The sequence below is a fragment of the Nomascus leucogenys genome, chromosome 8, assembly GCF_006542625.1.
Source record: "Nomascus leucogenys isolate Asia chromosome 8, Asia_NLE_v1, whole genome shotgun sequence".
Taxonomy (NCBI): Eukaryota; Metazoa; Chordata; class Mammalia; order Primates; family Hylobatidae; genus Nomascus; species Nomascus leucogenys.
Genome location: NC_044388.1, coordinates 77629005 through 77653055, shown reverse-complemented (window position 1 = coordinate 77653055; position 24051 = coordinate 77629005). Strand labels below are relative to the sequence as shown.

The following is a 24051-nucleotide window of genomic DNA, read 5'->3' as shown; positions in this document are numbered from 1 at the left end:
TTAGCTTAGCTGGGTGTGGTGGTGCACAATTGTAGTTCCAGCTACTCAGGCAGAAGGGGGAGACAGACTGAGCCCAGCAGTTCGAGGCTGCAGCAAGCCATGATCATGCCACTGTACTCCAGCCTTGGCTATAGAGTGAGACTCTATGTCTTTTTTTTTTTTTTTTTTTGAGAGAGTCTGACTCTGTCACCCAAGCTGGAGTGTGGTGGCCGCATGAAGTTTTGCTCCTGACAGCGCCCAAAAGCGCTTGCTCTGGCTCCTGCACCCAATCACCCGTGTGCTCCCCTTCCCATGAGGGGTTGAGAGTTGTGGGCCGAGTAAGTGAGGCACCCAGGTCACAAGGCCCGTGAAGGGGTCAAGATAAGTTTCCTGTTTCAATAATATGGAACTGAATTGGAAGACACCAAGTTGGTGTCCACACCTCTTGTGTGGGGGAAAAAACCCCACGCATTAGGCCATAATAGTCTTCTTCTGTGTTGATGATTGTTGTGGTGTAAGAACAGGGGAAAATCATGGTTTAATCAGAGTTTAATCAGAGTTTTTCCCTATATACAATACCTGACCGGTACTCTATCGAAGTTATCAAAAACAACGAAAGTATGGTAAACCAAAAATAAAATTAAAAGGACCCCTGCAACCATGTGAATGGACTCCCTCCTCAGCCAGGGCACCATAAAATTTAACCTGAAAGATTGGTTCAGGCTGGGCGTGGTGGCTCACGCCTGTAATTCCAACACTTTGGGAGGCCGAGACGGGCGGATCACGAGGTCAGGAGAATCGAGACCATCCTGGCTAACACGGTGAAACCCCGTCTCTACTAAAAACACAAAAAAGTAGCCGGGCGTGGTGGCGGGCGTCTGTAGTCCCAGCTACTCGGGAGGCTGAGGCGGAGAATGGCATGAACCCAGGAGGTGGAGCTTGCAGTGAGCTGAGACCGGGCCACTGCACTCCAGCCTGGACGACAGAGACTCCGTCTCAAAAAAAAAAAAAAAAGAAAGAAAGAAAGATTGGTTCAGGCCATGATGGGAAGTAGGGGCTGGACATGCCTCATTATACCCTTCTGCAAGTAACATCAACACAGACCTTAAGTCTGATTAAAAAAAACAAAACAAAACAAAAAAAAACACTTACAGTCTATTCTCTCTAAAGCCTGCTGCTTGGAGGCTTCATGTGCATGATAAAACTTAGATCTCTGCAACCCCTCAGCATAACCCAGACATTCTTTTCTACAGATAACAACTGTTTCAACCAACTGCCAATCAGAATATGTTTAAATCTATCTATGACTTGGAACACCCCCTACCTTTGAGTTGTCCTGCCCTTTCATATTGAACCAATGTAAATCGTACATGTATACAGAGATGTATTATGTCTCCCTAAAATGCATAAAAGCAAGCTATACCCCAACCACCTTAGGCACATGTCATTAGGACCTCCTGAGGCTGTGTCACAGGTACGTCCTTAACCCTGGCAAAATAAACTTTCTAAATTGATTGAGACTTGTCTCAAATACTTTTTGGTTTACAGCATAAGAAACTTTCACAGCCAAGAGGAACCTAAGGAGACATGATGACTAAATATGATGTGTTATTGAAACCACCTTTGCAAAATTATAACTAAGGAAATTATGATAGTAAAAGATATCAAACCTAACCAACTCCATCTTGCTTCTAACCTCCAAACTATTGTCCATTCCTGAGTGTAGGCCGAACTAGCCTTGGGCTGGAATTTATAGTTTAAATAACGTTCCTTTCCCAAAGCTAGGCTCTTCTTGTAAAACAAATGAAACACCACCAGCCACCAAGTTAGGATGAGAGCAGCTGGAATTCTAAATATTGTTAGATATAAGTTCTAAATTTCTTTTCAAAGAATCAGTATTTCAGTATGTTCAATTCTTTGCCTTCTACTTTTAAATTTAACTTCCTCGTAAAGCAACCTCTTTCAATTACCTGCTCCACCCTGACTCATTCAGATTACCTGCTCTGTCATAAACATTTTTCCCGCCAAACCACTCACCCTGTCAGTCTTTTTAAATTAGCCAATCTGAATTAGTTTAGCCTGTACGGTCTAACCCTAGCCAACAGACGAAGGACACAGCAGCAGGGGCAAGGGCCATGTGCGTCAGGGATAAGAACCCCTTCCCCTCCCTTGTCCAAGTGTTTGCTCACCATTGCTCCATCTATAAGGGTGTGCCCTTCTAATGAAGTAACTTGCCTTGCTGAGAGTTAAAAAGAAAATTTAATATTCGAGTTCTATTTCTTTTACAGCACTGAAACTTTATTTATAACAATTTGGGGGCTCGCTCGTGATTACATTCCCCTCCGGGGGTGGTCTCTGGTTCTCTCTTCTGAGGAGGCGCACCCCGCCCCCTTGTGGCGGCCTCAGGGGTGAGAAATCAAGACCCACCCAGTGCAAGGAATAACCCCAGCTCTCAGCAACACGGGGAAAAAAAAAAAAAAATGGCCAGCAACCTAGCTTAATGGATCCTCACATACTGCAGCAAGCAGTCTGTGGACAGACCAAGTGAGGAGAAACCACAGGAGCCAGTGAAGTATTTCCTTGGTGGTCGGGACTAAGGAAAAAGCCGTGGGTTGGTAAAGCATTACTCAGTTAGGACATACCAAGGAAAGAGAAACCGCAGGGGTGGTAAAACATTCCTTAGTGGGGCCTAGGGAGAGAAAGCCACGGGGGGGTGGTGAAGTATTCCTTAGCCGGGATGTCTTGGAGGTTAAAAAGAGGTTAGAAATCCCCATTGTTGGGGGTGGGTTGAACCTCAGAAAGAGGTGAGAAATCCCCATGGGGGGGCGTTGAACCTCAAAAAGAGGTGAGAGTTTGGCTGGGAACAGTGGCTCACGCCTGTAATCCCAACAGTTTGGGAGGCTGAAGCGGGCAGATCACAAGGTCAGAAGGTAGAGACCATCCCGGCTAACACGGTGAAGCCCCGTCTCTACTAAAAATCCAAAAAATTACCTGGGCGTGGTGGCGGGCCCCTGTAGTCCCAGCTACTCGGGAGACTGAGGCAGGAGAATGGCATGAACCCGGGAGATGGAGCTTGCAGTGAGCTGAGATCGCGCCACTGCACTCCAGCCTTGGGGACAGAGGGCGAGACTGTCAAAAAAAGAAAAAAAAAAAGGTGAGAAATCCCCATGAGGGGCAGTTGAACCTTAAAAAGTGAGAAATTCCCATGAAGGGGGGTTTGAGCCTCAAAAAGAGGTGAGAAATCCCCATGGCGGGGATTGAACCTCACACAAACCTCTGGTAGTAAGAAAAATATTCAGAGCTCCCCTTTCCTTTCTTCTCAGGGGAAGAAAGAGTAGTTCCACTCCCGCCAGTCCCTATAGGGGAAGGGGAAAGAGAGGGGAGAACGGCAGCATAAGTGGCTGGCAAAGGCAGGGAAAGAACACCAGAGAGGAAAAAGAGAGAGAGAAAGAGAGAGAGAGGAAAGAGAGAAAGAGAGAGGAAAGAGAGAAAGAGGGGGCAGAGAGAGAGGAAGAGACAGAGAGACAAAGAGGGAGTCACAAAGAGGAGAAAAAGAGAGACAAAGTCAAAGAGAGAAAGAGAGAGAAGTAGTAAAGAGAAAACAGTGTACCCTATCCCTTTAAAAGCCAGGGTAAATTTAAAACCTGTAATTGATAATCGAAGGTCTTCTCGGTGATCTTATAACACTTCAATACCACCTTGTTGTCAGTGTAAACAAGGGCGTAGCCTAAAAGCACTGAGGTCACTGACAACCCGTAGCCTTCCTATCAAAAAAATCCTTAACCCAGTAACCTGCGGATGACCCAAATGCATTTAATCTATAGCGGCAACTGCTTTGCTAGCAGAAGTAGAAAAATAGCTTTTAGAGGAAACCTCGTCGTGAGCACACCTCACCAGTTCAGAACTATCCTAGGTCCAAAAAAAAAAAAAAAAAAAAGGAAAAAGGTAGCTTACTAACTCAAAAATCTTAAAGTATGTGGCTATTCTGTTAGAAACAGATGATTTAACAATAACCACTGATAATTCCCTTAACCCAGCAGGTTTCTAACAGGGGATCTAAATCTTACTTAATTAACATACAAAGGTCCAACCAGACCCAGGAGGATCTCCCTTCAGGACAGGACGATAGATGGTTCCTCCCAGGTGATTGGGGGGAAAAGACACAGTGGGTATTCAGTAATTGATAGGGAAACTCTTGTAGAAGCAGAGTTAGGAAAACTGCCTAGTAATTGCTCTGCTCAAACCTGCAAACTGTTTGCACTCAGCCAAGCCTTAAAGTGCTTACAGAAAGGAACCATCTATATCAATTCTAAGTTAATTGGGACTAAACAAGGTCTTATTAACAGCAAAGGATAATTGAAATCCCAAACTTACAAGGTTTTCAACAATAGTAAAGTTTGCTAAAAGTTAACAGTGTAACATGTATTATCCTAACTTCTAATCTTGTGGCCTAGGCAGTCTAGTCCACAGACATGAAGGAAAGTTCGCTTTGGAAAAGAATGGTTATCATCTTTGGAAAAAAAAAAAGGGGGGGGGGGTTTATGTAAAAAGAATGGGCCGGGCGCGGTGGCTCACGCCTGTAATCCCAGCACTTTGGGAGGCCGAGACAGGTGGATCACGAGGTCAGGAGATCGAGACCATCCTGGCTACCACGGTGAAACCCCGTTTCTACTAAAAATACACACAAAAAATTAGCCGGGTGAGATGGCGGGCGCCTGTAGTCCCAGTTACGCGGGAGGCTGAGGCAGGAGAATGGCGTGAACCCTGGGGGGGTGGAGCCTGCAGTGAGCCGAGATCGCGCCACTGCACTCCAGCCTGGGTGAAAGAGCGAGACTCCCTCTAAAAAAAAAAAAAAAAAAAAAAAAAAAAAAAAAAAAAAAAAGAATGTTATACGGTAAATTCTTGTCCTAAAATAAATTAACTGGTTGTTTAAAGAAAGGCATGTTCGCAACAAGTCAGAAAGCTGAGGCATGTCGAAGAATTGTCTGCAAAAGTCGTGGAAAAAAAATGTGTTATAAAAGGGAATTTAAGCAAGAAATGTTGTATAATTAAAAAGTACTTAGGCCTCCTGAATGTAAAACTATTGAAGAAACAGTTTATGTGCAAGGTGTATAAGGAAAGTAAAATATACTTTTGGTAAAGAGATTATAAGGAGGCATAAGAATGTGAATTTTTATGGTTAAGAAAAAGGTTAAGAAAAAAATTTGTTTTGAAGGTTTAGGCAAGTTTTAAAACGTTAATTGTAAAGGAAATTGTGTGTAAACATACTGGCTAAAGTTAAAAGGGTATCATCCAGTTTTTCTGTGAACTGGACATTAAAATAAAAGCACAACGGGTTTTTCTTAAAGCACTAACCTGCTCTTTAACAAAAATTATAAAAGGTTAAAAAGAGTCTATAAAAATCTTACCTTATGGTCAGACGTTAAAATTGGATAAATATGTCTACAAGATTTTATTAAAATTGAACTTAACATTAATAACACACTAATATAAAGGTGAAATTTAGCTTATCTGGTATAAAAATCATAGAGGAAGTATTGTCAAATATAAAATGGTGTTTGGCTTTCTTTGGTCTAAAAACTAATAAAAATAGGTGCTAAAGGCAATTTCTCAGTAAGAAGGCACCAAGGACTATAAAGTCCACTGCTGACATCCCCACATTTAAAACAAAAGATCATTTTCTTAGAAATTATATACTTGGTTTATCTTCCACTTTCCTTTCCCTAAAAACTAAAAGTCTTCTAGCACAGGTACCACCCCTAGAACTTCTGGTAAACCAGCACCAGCCTGAGGATCACGTCCTCATCAAAGGGTGGAAAGAAGGAAAACTCGAGCCAGCCTGGGAAGGACCCTACCTTGTGCTGCTAACTACCGAGACTGCTATTCCTACAACGGAAAGGGGATGGACTCATCACACCCGAGTCAAGAAAGCGCCACCCCCTCCAGGGTGGTGGGCCATGGTCCCAGGGGAAAACCCTACCAAACTAAAGCTAAGAAAAATTTAACTGTCTTTCATCTATTCTATTACTCTTTCTTCTTTCCTCGCTCTATTGCTGACCATCTAGTTATAACATGACCAAGTCAATTTTGCTTCAAACTACTGCATTTAATGCTTGCCTTGTTATACCCTGTGGGGACTTGCCAAGTCAAAGACAGCTCTCTATTTCAGAAAAGTACCTCTGTCCCTCCTGACTCCCCTCATACTGGGCCTTAGTAAATTGGGATCATTTAACCCAGAGAGATTTCGATAAAGACCCCAGTGTCAATCAGGAGTCTTGCCCCCCCAACGTAGAGCTTTTATGCCATAGTTGGTCCAACGTTCTGTGGAACACTAAAGAGCAAGGATGGACTGCCCCAACCGGTTTTTGTAATTTCCTAAAACCACACATTCATTTTACTAGAAGATCATAGAAGTTAAAGATTAAACTTTGGCAATTAAGACAGGATACCAAGATGCAAATGCCTGGTCGGAATGGATCAAATATTCCGTCTGCACGTTAAACAAAAGCAATTGTTATGCTGTGTGCATGGCAGGCCAGAGACCCAGATTGTCCCCTTTCCACTAAGGTGGTCCTCCAGTTGACCAGGCGTGGGCTGCATGGTAGCCCTTTTCCAAGACTCCACAGCCTGGAGTAGTAAGTTGTGCCAAGCTCTCTCTCTGCTATATCCCTTAGTCTGGCACCCTGCGGGTCAGCCCCCGAGGGCCATCCAGCTTCCGTCTCCCAACACTAAGTTCACTTTGTGTCTCTCATGACAGGGAGGAAACTTAGCATTCTTTTGAGACCTGAAGAGATCCAGTGAGCTTAAGAATTTTCAAGAACTTATCAATCAGTCAGGCCTTGTTCATCCCCGAGCGGATGTATAGTGGTACTGTGGTGGACCTTTACTGGACACTCTGCCAAATAACTAGAGTGGCACTTGTGCTTTAGTCCAATCGGCTATCCCTTTCACCCTGGCATTTCATCAACCAGAGGAAGGAAAAATAAGATCATAAAGCAAGACAAGCCCCATATGGGTCTTTTGACTCTCACGTCTATTTAGACACAATTTAGTCCCATGGGGAATACCAGATCAATTTAAAGCCTGAAATCAAATAGCTGCAGGATTTGAGTCAATATTTTGGTAGGTGACAGTTAATAAAAATGTAGACTGGATAAACTACATCTACTACAACCAACAGCGATTTATTAACTACATTAGAGATGCTATTAAAGGAATAGCTGAGCAAGGGCTACCAGCCAGATGGCCTGAGATAGCCTTAGACATGATATTAGCAGGAAGAGGAGGAGTTTGCATCATGATTAAAACTCAATGTTGTACCTTCATCCCAAATAACACCAACCCTGATGGAAGTATAACTAAGGCATTGCAAGGTCTGACTGCTCTGTCCAATGAGTTAGCCAGCAACTCAGGGGTAAATGACCCATTTACAGGATTGCTAGAAAAGTGGTTCAGTAAATAGAAAGGAATAATAGCTTCAATTCTTACTTCCCTCCCAGCCGTAATGTGTGTACTTACTCTGGTCGGGTGCTGTGTCACACCATGCATCAGTGGGTTGATGCAGAGGCTCATAAAAATGGCACTTACTTAAACCTCCCTTAACTATCCTCCACCTTATCCAGAGAAGCTTCTTCTTTTGGAAAATCAAGCAAAACAACTAAGCCAAGACATGTTAAAAAGTTTGAAAAGAGCTGTAAGGAAATGCAAGAGGAGGGACTGTTAGATATAAATTCTAAATTTCTTTTCAAAGAATCAGTATGTCAGTAGGTTCAATTATTTGCCTTCTACTTTTAAACTTAACTTCCCCGTAAAGCAAGCTTTTTCGATTACCTGCTCCACTCTGACTCGTTCCGATTACCTGTTCCACCCTCATTCCAATTACCTACTCAACCCCTGACTCATTCTGATTACTTGGTCCACCCTGACTCATTCTGATTATCTGCTCTGTCATGACCATTTTTCCTGCCAAACCACTCACCCCAACACTCTCTTTAAATTAGCCAGTTGAAATTAGTTTAGCCTGTGCGGTCTAACCCTAACCAACAGGGGAACCACACAGCAACAGGGGCCATGTGCGTCAGGGATAAGAACCTGCTCCCCCCTTGTTCAAGTGTGCGCTCACCATTGCTCCATCAGTAAGGGTGCACCCTTCTACTGAATTAACTTGCCTTGCTGAGAATTAAAAAGAATATTTTATATTTGAGTGCCATTTCTTTTGCGGCACCGAAACTTTATTTATAACAATATTAACAGCCATTATTTCAGAGGTCATAAGAGTTGCAATTTCCCCAGGCCAGGTATGGTGGCTCACGTCTGTAATCCCAGCAGTTTGGGAGGCCGAGGTGGGAAGATCATGAGGTCAGGAGATCGAGACCATCCTGGCCAACATGGTGAAACCCCGTCTCTACTAAAATACAAAAAAAAATTAGCTGGGCGTGGTGGCGTGCACCTGTAATCCCAGCTACTCAGGAGGCTGAGGCAGGTGAATCGCTTGAACCTGGGAGGCACAGATTGCAGTGAGCTGAGATCGTGCCACTGCCAGCCTGGTGACAGAGTGAGCCTCCGTCTCAATTAAAAAAAAAAAAAAAAGTTGCAATTTCACCAATTACTCTTGAAGATAACATCACTGTTGTGAACCTGAGATTGACCTTTTAAGATGTCTTTTCACGTTTTTGCACTTCTAACAACAGGATGGCTCCACCTGGACCTGCCAACCAGTTCTGTGGCCCCCACCCAGGAACTGACTCAGGAATTGACTCAGCATAAGAGAACAGCTTTGACTCCCTATTGAGTGGTGAAGCCATCTGGGCTTCTGGGTTGCGTGGGGACTTGGATAACTTTTCTGTCTAGCTAGAGGATTGTAAACGCACCAATCAGCACTCTGTGTCTAGCTAAAGGATTGTAAACATACCAATCAGCACTCTGTAAAAACACACCAATCAGCACTCTGTAAAAACACACCAATTAGCACTCTGTGTCTAGCTAAAGGATTGTAAAGGCATCAATCAGCACTCTGTAAAATGGACCAATCAGCACTCTAAAATGAACCAATCAGCAGGACATGGGTGGGGCCAAATAGAATAAAAGCTGGGCACCTGAGCCAGCAGCAGCAACCCGCTTGGGTCCCTTCCATGCTGTGGAAGCTTTGGTCTTTCACTCTTCACAATAAATCTTGCTGCCGCTCACTCTTTGGGTCCACACTACCTTTATGAGCTGTAACACTCACCACGAGGGTCTGCGGCTTCATTCCTGAAGTCAGCAAGACCATGAACCCACCGGGAGGAACAAACTCCTCCGGACACGCCACTTTTAAGAGCTGTAACACTCACTGTGAAGGTCTTCAACTTCACTCCTGAAGTCAGCAAGACCACCAACCCATCGGAAGGAAGAAACTCCAGACACACCATCTTTAAGAGCTGTAACACTCACCGCAAAGGTCTGCGGCTTCATTCTTGAAGTCAGCGAGACCAAGAACCCACCGAAAGGAATAAATTCCGGACACACACTGAGTTCATCCCCAAGCCAACCAATCAACACTCCCGACTCACTAGCCCCCTACCCACCAAATTATCTTTAAAAACTCTGGTCATTGGCCGGGCGCGGTGCCTCATGCCTATAATCTTAGCACTTTGGGAGGCCGAGGCGGATGCATCACGAGGTCAGGAGTTTGAGACCAGCCTGGCCAAGATGGTGAAACTCTGTTTCTACCAAAGACACAAAAATTAGCCAGGCGCCTGTAATCCCAGCCACTCGGGAAGCTGAGGCAGGAGAATCACTTGAACCTGGGAGGCAGAGGTTGCAGTGAGCTGAGATCGCACCACTGTACTTTAGCCTGTGCGACAGAGCAAGACTGTCTCAAAAAAAAAAGAAAAAAAAAGCCTCAAAAAAAAAACACCCCCACAAACAAAAGACTCTGACCCCTGAGTTTTAGGGGAGGCTAATTTGACAAATAATAAAACTCCGGTCCTCCCGCACAGTCAGCTCTGTGTGAATTACTCTTTCTCTATTGCAATTCCCATCTTGATAAATCATCTCTGTCTAGGCAGTAGGCAAGGTGAACCTACTGGGTGGTTACACTATCCTGGATGGGATCTTGGAATAGAAAAAGAACATTAAAATTAATAAAATCTGAATAAAGAATAAACCTTAGTTAATAATGTTATTATGCAATAATGTTATAATACTCAATAACGGTTCATTAATTATAACATACCATACTAATGTTAAGATGTTAATGGTGAAACCAGGTGTGGGTATATGGAAATTCTACTATCTTTGCAATTTTCTATAAATCTAAAACATTAGAAAAAATAAAGTTTACTTAAAAGAAAAGCCACTCTCTTCACTTTTCTAGAATTTTCTAGAACCGCGTTTTTATAAAAATGTTTTATGTTCACATACAGTTTATTATTTTTAATGAATAAATGTAGTACTTAATTTTTTTCTCTTTAATTTCTAAAATGTTAAATACTGAAAACTGTAACTCGCAAAAAAGCTCCTTGGAGTCATCAATAATTTTTAAATGTGTAATGGAATCCTAAGGGCAAAAGTCTGATTACCACTTAAGTTTTGCATTTATGAAGAAACTCATGTATGTAAAATCTCATTCTTCAAAAATATAGGATAGGCCCCAGTGCAGTGGCTCATGCTTGCAATCCCAGCACTTTGGGAGGCCGAGGCAGGGTGGATCACTTGAGCTCAAGAGTTCCAGACCAGCCTGGGCAGGCAACATGGCGAAACCCCATCTCTACTAAAAAATACAAAAATTAGCTGAGTGTGATGGTGTACACCTGTAATTCCAGCTACTCGGGTGGCGGAGGCAGGAGAATCGCTTGAACCCAGGAGGCAGAGGCTTATGACATGAGATGATGCCACTGCACTCCAGCTTGGGCAACAGAGACCCTATCTCCAAAAAAAAAAAAAATATACACCACACACCACACACACACACACACATAAAACTTTAGTGTAAAGGCAGACTTCAACTTACACATATGTTGAGTTACTCAAATTTGTGGAATAAAGTACCCAGCCTTTCCCTTGCAATAGTAACCTCCCAGGATCACTCACAGAGTATCCTTTTAACCTGTGACTGTCACGGCAAACTGCCAAAGCACCAGTGCCTCGTTAATTAACACTGCACCATCACTTACTACTATGTTTCTATTAGCTGGGTGACAAAGGGGGAAGATGAGAGGGTTGAATACCTACTAAAAGCCAGGTTCTATAGGTACTTTACACATATTATATCTTATGTATGACTCCCAGGCAGTGACTGCCTATTCATTTCTAGGGCCAACATTACCAAACTAGTTCAATAAGTGAAGGAGAAGCTGTATGAACCCACATCCAGCTATGAAATCTCACTTTGCTGTAATGAGAGCAACCCCCAGTAAGACATGGGCCCAGGGATTGATGAGATGACACTCAGGGGAGGGAACAAACGTAGCTGAGGCCGGGCACAGTGTAATGCCAGCACTTTGGGAGGCAAAGGTGGGAGGACTGAGGCCAGGAGTTCCAGAATGCCCTGACCTATAGATACAGCAAGATCCCACCTCTATTAAAATAAAAAATAAAAATTAAAAAGAATGTAGTTGTGAGCATGAACAAGGGCTAGGAATAAGGACTAGGGAACTGGAGGGAATAAAGGGATGGAGCTGAAAGGCAGGGTCAGGGTCAAGGGCTGGAGGTGCGGGTGAAAAGACGGGTATAAAATGACAGTGAAGGGAATGAAAATGAGAGCTAGTGCTCTGGAAGAGGTGGCAGGAAGGGTTTTTCTTCTCCCCTTCTTTTACTTATATCCTCTCTTGTTGCCAATGCCACATGCTTCCACCATAGACCATAGACCACAGACCACAATGCCAAGAGACCTCAATTTTGGAAGATTAGGAGAAGGCAGGATGAGCTTTATCTTCTCCCACTGTAACCACCCAATGGGTTCACCTTGCACCCTGCCTAGACAGAGGCGATCAAGACAGGGGAACTGCAATAGAGAAAGAGTAATTCACGCAGAGCCGGCTGTGCTAGAGACCAGAGTTTTACTTATTACTCAAATCAGTCTCCCCGAGCATTTGGGGATCAGAGATTTTTAAAGACAACTTGGTGGGTTGTGGGGAAGCCAGTGAGCTGGGAGTGCTGATTGGTCACGTCAGAGATGAAATCAAAGGGAGTCTTCTTGTGCTGAGTCAGCTCCTGGGTGGGGGCCACAAGATTAGATGAGCCAGTTTATTGATGTGGGTGGTGCCAGCTGATTCATCAAATGCAGGGGTCTGCAAAATATCTCAAGCATTGATCTTAGGAGCCGTTTAGGGAGGGTCAGAATGTGGCAGCCTCCAGCTGCATGACTCCTAAACCATAATTTCTAATCTTTTTTTTTTTTTTTTGAGATGGAGTTTTGCTCTTGTTGCCCAGGCTGGAGTGCAATGGCATGATCTTGGCTCACTGAAACCTCCGCCTCCCGGGTTCAAGCGATTCTCCTGCCTCAGCCTCCTGAGTAGCAGGGACTATAGGCATGCACTACCAAGACCGGCTAATTTTTTGTATTTTTAGTAGAGACAGGGTTTCACCATGTTGGTCAGGCTGGTCTCGAACTCCTGACCTCAGGTGATCCACCCACCATGGCCTCCCAAAGTGTTGGGATTACAGGCGTGAGCTGTAATTTCTAATCTTGAGGCTACTGTTAGTCCTACAAAGGCAGTCTAGTCCCCTGGCAAGGAGATGGTTTGTTTTGGGAAAGGACTATTACTGTCTTTGTTTTCAAAAACTATAAACTATAACCTAAGTTCCTCCCAAAGTTAGTTCAGCCCACCCCCAGAAATGAACAAGGACAGCTTGGAGGTTAGAACCAAGATGGAGTTGGTTAGGTTAGATCTCTTTCACTGTCTCAGTACTTTGGAGCAAGCTGCGGGGAAAGGGTGGGAAGGTGCCACACTTCTTTGTTACGTGCCTGCTCCCGCTTTACCTTCTGCCATGAATAAAAGTTCCCTGAGGCCTCCCCAAAAGCCAAGCAGGTACTGGCACCATGCTTGTACTGCCTGTAGAACAGTGAGCCATTAAGCCTCTTTTCTTTATAAGCTACCCAGTATTTCTTTATAGCAACACAGGAACAGACTAATAAAGTGATCCATTAGCAGAGTGCTGCCTTAAAGACTGACATGCCACAGGAAGTCAGTTACACGGTAAGAGTCTGAAAGCACTACATTTTAATTTCAAAATAATTTATGGCAAATTTAAGTGCTTTGTCCTGCTAGGATTTTTTTTTTTTTTTTGAGATGGAGTCTTGCTCTGTCACCAGGCTGGAGTGCAGTGGCATGATCTCCGCTCACTGCAACCTCTGCCTCCCGGGGTCAAGCGATTCTCCTGCCTCACCCTCCCGAGTAGCTGGGACTACAGGTGCACACAACCACGCCTGGCTTTTTTTTTGTATTTTTAGTAGAGACAGGGTTTCACCATGTTGGTCAGGCTGGTCTCAAACTCCTGACCTTGTGATCCGCCTGCCTCAGCTGCCCAAAGTGCTGGGATTACAGGCGTGAGCCACCGCACCTGGCCCATCCTGCTAGAATTTTATAGTTGCACTGTACCTGTCTAGAAATTTCCCTTTCTCGGGTGCTACATTTTCCCAAAATTTTAAATAACTAGCTTGCTACTTTAATATCTACATCAAAGAACATCTTTAGCCAGTTAACATTTTAAATATCGTAAAAATTTCACAAATGTATCTAAAAGTCCATAAAAACCAACTATTAGTGGCTTCTTTTAGCTGCCTGTAAATCTGAGACTACATGTATTTTAATATGTTTAAGAAATCTGAATGTCTTGATAACCTAGAAAATGCTGTCTGCCACCCATCCCAGTTGCCCCCTAAAATCTTTAAACAATTTTTAAAAATGTTTTCTTGGCAGGGCACAGTGGCTCACGCCTGTAATCCCAGCACTTCAGGAGGCCGAGGCGGATGGATCACCTGAGGTCAGGAGTTTGAGACCAGCCTGACCAACATGGAGAAAACCCGTCTCTACTAAACATACAAAAAATTGGTGGGGTGTGGTGGCGCATGCCTGTAATCCCAGCTATGCTGCCTCGGGAGGCTGAGGCAGAAGAATCGCTTGAACGTGGGAGGCAGAGGTTGCAGTGAGCCAAGATCGCACCATTGTACTCCAGCCTGCGCAACAAGAGCAAAACTCCATCTCAAAAAAAAATAAAGTTTTCTTTCCAATCCCAACTGATGTGTAGCATAAACAACTTTTAAACATGTCTTTCATTGCTTTTTACTCCTGACAGATCAAGAAACTTATTTTTTTTTTCAGGCGGAGTCTCACTCTGTCACCCAGGCTGGAGTGCAGTGGCACAATCTCAGCTCACTGCAACCTCCAGTTCAAGCAATCCTCCTGCCTCAGCCTGCTGAGTAGCTGGGATTACAGGTGTACACCACCATGCCCAGCTAATTTTTTTTTTTTTTTTTTTGAGACGGAGTCTTGCTCTGTCACCCAGGCTGGAGTGCAGTGGCACGATCTTGGCTCACTGCAACCTCCGCCTTCCGGGTTCACACCATTCTCCTGCCTCAGCCTCTCCTAGTAGCTGGGACTACAGGCGCCCACCACCACGCCTGGCTAATTTTTTGTATTTTTAGTAGAGATGGGGTTTCACCTTGTTAGTCAAGATGGTCTTGATCTCCTGACCTCGTGATCCGCCCGTCTCAGCCTCCCAAAGTGCTGGGATTACAGGCGTGAGCCACTGCGCCAGGCCATTTTTTTAAATTTTTAGTAGAGACCGGGTTTCACCATATTGGCCAAGCTAGTCTCAAGCTACTGACCTTGTGATCTGCCTACCTCGGCCTCCCAAAATGCTGAGCCTAGCCAAGAAACTTCTTTCTTAATGAAAAAAATTAGTCCGGCTAGGCGCAGTGGCTCACGCCTGTAATCCTAGCACTTTGGGAGGCTGAGGCGGGCACATCACCTGAGGTCGGAAGTTCGAAACCAGCCTGACCAACATGGAGAAACCCTGTCTCTGCTAAAAATAAAAAATTAGCCGGGCATGGTGGTGCATGCCTGTAATCCCAGCTACTCGGGGGCTGAGGCAGGAGAATCGCTTGAACCCGGGAGGTGGAGGGTGCAGTGAGCCAAGATCGCGCCACTGCGCTGGATCCAGCCTGGGAAACAAGAGTGAACACTCCCCACCACCGCCCCCCCCCCCGCAAAAATTAGGCCAGACGCAGGGGCTCACACCTGTAATCCCAGTACTTTGGGAGGCTGAAGTGGGAGGCTCACTTGAGGCCAGGTATTTGAGACCTGCTTGGTTAACACAGCAAAACCTTTTCTCTTCAATTTTTTTTTTTTTTTTTAATTAGCTGGGTGCTGGGTATGGTGCCTCACGCCTATAATCTCAACATGTTGGGAGGCCAAGGTGGGAGAAATGCTTGAGTCCAGGAGTCTAAGACCAGCCTGGGAAACACAGGGAGACCCCGACCTCCACAAAAAATACAAAAATTAGCTGGGCGTGGTGGTGCATGCCTGTAGTCCCAGCTACTTGGGAGGCTGGGTGGGGGAGGGTTGCTTGAGCCCAGGAGATTGGGGCTGCAGTGAGTTATGATCATCCCACTACACTCCAGCCTAGGTGACAGAGCAAGACCCTATCTCAAAAGCAAAACAGAACAAAGTAAAAAGAAAAAAAAAACTAAACTTTCATCAAGAAGAAAACTATGACAAAGCTTTGGAGACACTATTATTATGGTGCCTTTCCAACAGAGAAGATGAAAATGGACTTAATCCATTTCTTACACCTAGTTTACTTTCAAAGCAGTATATGCCTTCACTTCTCAATCATTTATCAAATCAATAATGCTCAGCAAGTGACCTTCACTTGACCTGCAGAGTTGCTTTTGATCATCTATTCAAAATAAGTACAATGTAAGTAACTTAATGTGTTAAGATTTTTGTAGCATTTCTGGGCTCCTCCCACAACAGAATGCCCAAACACTGGATTTTGTTTTCCCAGTCTTCCTTCCTCAAATCCTCTTTGCAAAAAAGAATAAACCATAAGGACTATAAAGGTGAAAGTCTTGTATTTTTAGAGGAAGATGACTGAGTGGATTTTAAATTATAACTGACTAAGATGTACTGAAAAATTAATTATACCATGTCAACAATATCATGCATAGAAAAAAAGGGAAGCAACTCACCCTAAACATTTTAAACTTCAGAAATTGGCAATCACAGACACAGTGGCTCTCATGCCTGTAATCACACACTTTGGGAGGCCAAGGCAGGCGGATCACTTGAGGTCAGGAGTTCAAGACCAGCCTGGCCAACATGGCGAAACCCTGTCTCTACCAAAAAATACAAAAATTAGTCAGGCATGGTGGCACGAGCTGTAGTCCCAGCTACTCAGGAGGCTGAGACACAAGAATCATTTGAACCCAGGAGGCAGAAGTTGCAGTGACCCAAGATCAGATTGCACCATTGCACTCAAGCCTGGGTGACAGAGTGAGACCCTGACTCAAAAAAAAAAAAAGTAAATTAGGAATAAAGGCATTTGTAAACTTGTTACCATACAAAGTAACAGATTACCAAGTATAATTTACAAAAAGTAGACCTATCACTTAATCATCCTTTGAAATTTGTAAAATCAACATTTTATTTGTTAATTTCCATATATATAAGGAAAAATAATCACGCTCGATAGGCTTCTTTTCAGTAACAAACATTTTCCAGAGCAGGAAAACGAATTAGGAAAATTCATTGGTTACAATTACAATGAATTAGTTGGGTACAAAAGTCTCTTTATGGGGGGTAGGCAGCCAGGATTTACTATGTTGCCTGGGCTGGTTTGAACTCAAGTGATCCTCCTGCCTCAGACTCCCAAGTAGTTGGGACTACAGGTGTGTGCCACCTGAGCTAAAAGTCTATTAATTTTACCAAATTTCATTAAATCTAAGATGTCTGTGATTATAAAAGGCATTATTTCATGTAACACTAGGAAAAAAAACTGCCAATTAAGCTACGGCATAATGCTTACTTATGGTATCCTGTCTTCAGGGAAGAAGGAAAACTGTCTGCCAATGACTACTAATGATAGAGGCAGGAGACTGACAAATGCCTAGGCAGACAGGGGTACATCCCCAGTGAAACCCCACCTCCACGCCGAAGACAGTTTAAAAGCCTGAAAGCCAAGCTACAAGTCAAATCCACGGACCAGATTGAGAACCTGTGTTCCCGTTTGGCATGCTTTCCTCTGATTGATCCCCACCCTTCACCTGTTTTACATATATCTACCCCTTTCCTAATTGGTTTTCCACACTGTCATGCCCACCTTTGAGTGGTGTCTCTGCTTTAACCTTTCTTTTTTTTTTTTTTTGAGACAGGGTCTCACTCTGCCTCCAAGACTCCAAGCGTGCAGTGGCACACTCTCAGCTCAATGCAACCTCTGCCTCCCAGGCTCAAGCGATTCTTCCGCCTCAGCCTCCTGAGTAGCTGGGATTACAGGCGCACGTCACCATACCGGGTTAATTTTTGTATTTTTAGTAGAGACACGGTTTCACCATGTTGGCCAGATTGGTCTCGAACTCCTGAGCTCAGGCAATCTGCCCACCTCAGCCTCCCCAATTGCAGTAGAGGCGTGAGCCACCACACTCGGCCTTCCCTTTAACCTTTTTGCATACTCAGAAACCAATCAGCACACACTCCCCATTCTGAGTCCCTAAGAAGCCCTGGAACCAGCCACACTGGGAAAGAGACCACCCCCTGCTATGCCCTCTTCTCTGAGAGCTGTTCCATCACTCAATAAAATTCTTCTCTGCCCTCCTCACCCTTCGAATTGTCAGAGTAACCTAATCTGTTTGGGATGTCAAGATAAATCAAAGTTTTGAGGAAATATAGGTATAACTAATAAAATGAAAGGCACCTCCAAAACTGGATCTTGAAATTAAAAGCTACTATTCAGTGGTGAAAATGATGAGAACATATGTAAAGAGCAATAGTTCACTCAGAAACAGCTGGTCTTTTAGGAGATGAGAAGTTCACTTCATACTTAAAGGCACAGTGTAGTGCTACATTCCATCCCACCTGCTACACTAACAAAACTGGCTCTACTAGACAACATCCATATTTGAGAAATATCACATACAGTAAAAGAAAAATCACATGCTTAAAACTGACAGAGGGGGAAGTATTTAAAATTAATTTACATTTAAAAAAAAAAGCTGACAGCTAACATAGAATCAATACCTTCGGTTTTTTCCATTTCCAAAACGAATGTGAGCCAGATTCAAGATTCTCTGCCAGCACTACACCAGGTTTTGTCAATTTCACTGAATACAAGATATTTTAAAGTCTCCAATTCGATATAATTCATGCTGAGTTCTTTAAGTACTATTTGATATCCCAGTGATTTTTTATTAATTCCACTTTGGGGACAGTCTTGTGAGTCTCTTTTGAGAGCGTTCACTCCTAAGTTTGTAAGATGCCTTTCCTCCAAATCTTACCATTTTCAGAATTCTGCTAGAGACATATCAATTAACCAAAATCCAGCTTGCCAGCATCCTCAGCTAACTAAAAGTTATGTTTTGACACAACTTTTAGGGAAAAGGGGCAAATCTCTAGTAAATGGGTTGACTTCAGGACTCTTCAAAAAAAGAATCTGTTTATTCAGCAAAACCCAAGGGCCCAGAACAGGTCTCCACCCAAGTAGTCTTAACCTGTAAGGTCACCAAGCTGGCTGTGGTGGCCAGGTCAATCTTCCCAAATTTGATGAGATTTCCAGAAGGTTTAAAAGGAAGAGTGAATGGTTTCCTTTGGCTTAGGGGCTTTTCTCTAAAATTCCTTGTCTTCTTCCCATCTGGTCTTTTCCCTCTGAACTATTAGCTTACTGCCAACCACCGTCCCCACAGAAATCACAACAGTTTAGGCAAATGAAAAGCAAGTTCTGCCCAGCCTTTTACGTCTAAGGCACAACAGCCCATACTAGGACAACAAATTACCAACGACTTAATGACTAAGGCACAGCATTCTCTTCAATCTCTAAAGAAAAGCCCGTAATGTCTTCTACTTAATACAGGTGAAAAATACGAGAACATGCTTTGGAATATTTTTGCTTCAATGTTTGAAGGTGAAGAGTTTCTTCTATTAATTCAAGTTAACTAGAGTCAGAAGATACTACTTAGTAATCAACTTTACTGTGCTTTCACCTAAAATTTTTCCTCCAAATTATTTAGGATTTGCCTTCTGTTCAGAAAATTAGTTTCCACAATATCCTTCACTATGCCAGAATGCTGACTGACTTTAAAAAAATGACCATTATGAAAGGAAAAAATTAACCTTCAACTCCCCTTAATTCACTGCCTTTTATTATTTACATACAAATCTGTCCTCCAAACAGGAGAAGATGGGACGGCAGTGTCTTACCACCGCATCCCCCACAGCTCTTCGCACGAAGACTGGGAGTAGTGGGCATTCAATAAATGCCTATTAAACACTTCATTCCTCTCATAACAAGTTGGGGCATTCCAAAACACTGGCTCCACCCCTCCAAGGTCGGCCGCTGGCTCCCGATGGCAGTCTGCCTACGGCCTTGCTCTGGTGAAATGAAACCTCGTTGCTCAAGAAGACCCAGGATGGGGGCAAGGGAGCCGTCCGACCCCATCCCGCAGGGCAGCAGATCCTCTCTTCATCCCGCCAGGCCGTTGGGCCTGAGGCCTTTCTCACCCCATTCGGGAACCTACGTCGCCAGCCGGGGATCCGCAGGGGTACCAGCCCCCGCCCCACCCCGCAGACAGCTTGGCGTCGGGACACCGGGGACGCCTGCGCAGAAGAACCCGCCTGGCCCCTTCGCTCCGACGGTAAACAATGCCCCCTCAGAAAGACAGCCGGGGTAAGCTGGGGGCACCAGTACACGTCTGCGCGCTCCCTGACGCCTTGGCGCGCCCCTGGTGCTCAACCTTCCCCACGTGAGCGCGCCCGCCATCACGCTACTCGCTGACCCGGTCTCCTCACCTGAGCTGGGCTCCGCCCCCCTCCTCCTCGCTGAAGGAGGCGGTGACCCCTCTCCGATCGGACTCGGCAGTGTCAAAGGAGGTGGGAACGTCCGGACCAGCGTCTCCGTTATGGGACTTCCTCCCCCTTCCACCCGCCCCCCTCCCACCCCGCCTCTAGTCCCCTAGCTCCTCCAGCCAGTTCGCCGCGGCACTCTGAGAACACGGCGGCGGCGCCCCAGGATGACGGAAGTGACGTAATGCAAGAGCGCTTACTCCGCCCCATTCCTCCTCCCCCGGTTGGGCTGCAACCAATCAGCAATGGGGAGGGCGGGGCCGGGGTAGGAGTGCAGCCAGCCGGCGCACGGAACCTGGAGGAATTCACTTAGCCCCCGGAAAAACTGACCAATCCACGGTCCCTGGAGTCTGGTTGTGTTTACTACCGACTGAATCCGTGAGCTCTCTGACCAATCATCCTTTGCCTTACAACACGTAAAACGGTTATCAAATGCCTTTTAGGGCGGGATTTATCACTAAACTGCTCCAGGTTTGGACTATAGAAATGCAGCTGTTCGCTGCAACCAATCAAAGCCCTCTGTGGTTTAGGCAAGCGGGCTTTCCGCCTAAATCCGCCAATTACAACAACGACTGCATGAGTTCTGAGGGCGCCCGAGAGGCGGGCCCTCAGGGCAGGCCGTACCGCCATTGGCTGGTCCTGAAGGATTTTTCCACCCTCGTGGTGCCCGGCCCTTTAGTGACCGAGGGCTCTTGTCCGGGGTGAATTCCCTTCGCTAAGCATACACACCTACAGGGTTGGAGATGGAGTTCCCACTTCATAGACGTTGGGAAAGATAAGATTCCAAGAAGCTCTTTAGATTGAACTAAGCCAAAGTCCAGGGTAAAAACTGCGAATAAAAAACGCTGTCCATCGGATGGCAGTTAGGTCGGACCCCGCCCCTTGTCCAGTCCGGGTGGCTGCGCGTCTGGAAACGGTGGCGCCCCAGGAGCCCGGCGCTTGGCCCCGCACTCGGCTGCAGGTCAAATAAGCCTGTAGTCTCCATGCCCAGATTTATAATCACCTGCACCCCACAAAAACAACATAAGAAGCGCTAAGCTCTCCCACTCATATCTCAAACGTGGAAGGGTCGCGGGCTTGTACGGGACGGGGTCTGAAAAGAGCGAGCCCCGGGGCGACGCTCGGGCTTCCAGGTGCACCCTCGGAGGGAGAACCTGATCCCTGAGCATCGGGCACTGGGGCCAGGGAAGAAGCCCCCTTTCCTCGGGTGAGGACGGCAGAAGAAAGCTGCCTTCTCCAGCGCAGCTTGTCTGGGAGCGCTGCGTGGCTCTGGAGACAAAGGCAGGCCCGCGAACTCAGCTGGGTTCTCCTGGGGGTGGGGGTAAGGGTCTTGGAGGAGCTCCCATAAAAATGGAACTCCCAGCCGGGCGCGATGGCTCATGCCTATAATCGCAGCAATTGGGAAGGCTGAGGCGGGCAGATCGCCCAAAATCAGGAGTTCGAGACCAGCCTGGCCAACATGGTGAAACCGTCTCTACTAAAAATACAAAAATTAGCCGGGCGTGGTGGCGGGCGCCTGTAATCCCAGGCAGCTACTCGGGAGGCTGAGGCAGGAGAATCGCTTGAACCCGGGAGGCGGAGGTTGCAGTGAGCCGAGATCGTGCCGCTGCACTCCAGCCTAGGCAACAGGGTGAGATTTCGTCTGGGGCGGGGGGGGAAAGGAACTCCCCTCTTTAAGAATTGAACACAGGGAATACCCCTACAGCAGATTCCATCCCTTCAGTTACTGGTCAGAAGTGTTGATTTCAAAAAGCAACCTGTTTGCGTGGATTTCTTTAAGGGCTCAGTGGAGTCTGATGTTTAATTCTTTTCCTTAAGATTCGCTGATACTATAGCCATCACACATATTTTACTGCCAGATTGATCGGTAAAATAAGGAAAATATGGAATGATGACAGTAAGCCAAGCAATAGGAGAGATTCTTTTGCGTATCTGGCTCTCAACGGTAAATGCCATGACCTAGATTGCCTCAGATTTACAGGCTGGCAAAAGTTTTAAAAATTGTATATTCAGAATTTAGGAGTGTGTGGAAGTGGACACCCGCTATATTGTGGACGGGAGTATCACTGATGCCCAGTTTGACGATCACTTCGTAGTATCTATCAAAATTTAAAATATGCATTTGTTCTCTTCTAGCTGGCAATTCCTTTCTAGAAATATATGCTACCGAAATACAAAGATGTGGAATAATAAACCCAAGGCTGTTTACCACACCTTTGTTAGTACAAGGGGCGGGAGTGGGGGTGAGTGGAGAACAAACCTAAATGTGCAACTAAAGAAGATTACAAAAATTTGATAAATATGTATCATGGCTTCTTCATGACTAAGGCTCCTATAGATACAAAACGAAAGTAATAAAATCCTGCGGCCAGGCGCGGTGGCTCACGCCTGTAATCCCAACACTTTCGGAGGCCGAGGAGAGTGGGTTACGAGGTCAGGAGTTCGAGGCCAGCCTGGCCAACATGGCGAAACCCCATCTATACTAAAAAAGTACAAAAATTAGCTGGGCATAGTGGCGGGCGCCTGTAACCCCAGCTACTCGGGAGGCTGAGGCAGGAGAATCGCTTGAACTCGGGAGAAAGAGGTTGCAGTGAGCCGAGATCTTGCCATTGCACTCCAGCCTGGGCGACAGAGCAAGACTCCGTCTCAGAAAAATACATACATGCATACATACGTACATACATACATACCTACATGCGGAGGTACACGTAAAAGTTTGTGAATGTATGACTGAGTGTGAAAGGTTACTATCAAATATTCATAATGTCATTCAGGGAAGGAGAGTGGGGGTGTCATTAGGCCGGGCGCGGTGGCTCACGCCTGTAATTCCAGCATTTTGGGAGGTCGAGGCCGGTGGATTGCCTGAGGTCAGGAGTTCGAGACCAGCCTGACCAATATGGCGAAACCCCGTCTCTACTAAAAATTCAAAAAATTAGCCGGGCTTGGTGGTGCATGCCTGTAATCCCACCTTCTCAGGGGGCTGAGGCAGGAGAATCGCTTGAACCCGGGAGGCAGAGGTTGCAGTGAGCCAAGATTGCGCCACTTCACTCCAGCCTGGGTGACAGAGAGATACTCCGTTTCAAAAAAAAAAAGAGGGTCTCCTTAATTTTTAGTTTTACAGACTGCTGTATTAATTTAGTTCCTACAACAGGTGTTGTTACTTTAATAGTATTTAGGAAAACCTGGAATTTCAGGTTGCTTAGATTTTCTAATCACTGACAAAATTATTCCTAAAGTAACCTATACATTTCCCCAAAAAGGTATCAATAAGATACTTCCTGAAATCAGACAACTAAGTTCTAAGATTCATAAGGGGAGATAATATTGAAAGAATAGGCAAGACAGTCATGAAAAAAATAAGTTGGATATCTACCTGTGAGGCAGGATAACAGGGTCTGGAGGCGGGGACCCTCAGGCCGACTCCTGCTGACTGGATGTCAGAGGCTACTCTCTTTTCACCCACGCCTTTTTCTGCGTGGCAGTTGCTCCGTGGCAGTTGTAAGCTCTCCTTTTTCTGTCTGGCAGTTGAAAAATGAAAATACTGGCCAGGCGTAGTGGCTCACGCCTGTAATCCCAGCACTTTGGGAGGCCGAGGCGGGCGGATCCCTGAGATCAGGAGTTCGAGACCAGCCTGGCCAACATGGCGAAACCCCGTCTCTACTAAAAGGACAAAAATTACCTGGGCGAGGTGGTGGGCGCCTGTAATCCCAGCTACTCAGGAGGCTGAGGCAGGAGAATAGCTTCAACCTGGGAGGCGGAGGTTGCAGTGAGCCGAGATCGCACGCCACTGCACTCCAGCCTGGGCGACAAGAGCGAGACTAGGTCTCAAAAAAAAAGAAAGGCAAGGCAGGGCAGGGGAAGGCACGGCAGGGCAGGGCAGGGCAGGGCAGGACAGGGCACCAGGCCAGGCCCTCTCATAGCTCCTTTCCTGCAAACAATCAGACTGATCATGGGCCCACTCTTCATGCTGATTGGTCCCTTCCTGCAACCAATCAGACTGGTTACTGGCCTACTCTTCATTCTGACTGGTCCCCTC

At 45.6% G+C, this 24051-nt stretch overlaps 1 protein-coding gene across 1 annotated transcript in view; it reads right to left on the bottom strand.

Moving 5' to 3' along the window:
* ZBTB5 (zinc finger and BTB domain containing 5) overlaps positions 1-20201 on the bottom strand; it is a 41689-nt gene extending 21488 nt beyond the window's left edge. Inside the window, exon 1 of the mRNA XM_003263317.3 lies at positions 19962-20201. The gene's annotated coding sequence lies outside the window, so the exon portion shown is untranslated. The remainder of the gene's footprint in view (positions 1-19961) is intronic.
* Between the last annotated feature and the right edge of the window lie 3850 nt (positions 20202-24051).